This window comes from Nannospalax galili, unplaced genomic scaffold (assembly GCF_000622305.1).
Source record: "Nannospalax galili isolate Female #2095 unplaced genomic scaffold, S.galili_v1.0 scaffold612, whole genome shotgun sequence".
NCBI classification, from domain to species: Eukaryota; Metazoa; Chordata; class Mammalia; order Rodentia; family Spalacidae; genus Nannospalax; species Nannospalax galili.
Window position 1 is genome coordinate 3,427,225 of NW_008333388.1, and position 366 is coordinate 3,427,590.

Below are 366 nucleotides of genomic sequence, written 5' to 3' on the forward strand. Positions count from 1 at the left end.
AGTGTCTGTCCTTGAAAGTGAGATGGGTTTCTTGCAGCCAACAAAAAGATGGGTTTTGTTTCTTAATCCATTCACCAAGTCTGTGTCTTTTGACTGGGGAGTTCAATCCGTTAAGATTTAAAGTTATTCATGAAAGGTGAGTATTGAATCCTGTCATTTTTATTTCTGTTTACATTCTTGATATAGCTGTACTTTTCCAGTTATACCTTTCTTGAATTTCTTTCCGTAACCCCTTGTGTAGTCATTTCTTTCAACTCTTTGTATTGCTTCCAGAACTCTCTGAAGGGCTGATTTTGTGGACATGAATTCCTTCAGCCTATTTATGTCATGGAAGATTTTTATTTCCCCTTCGACTATAATAGACCT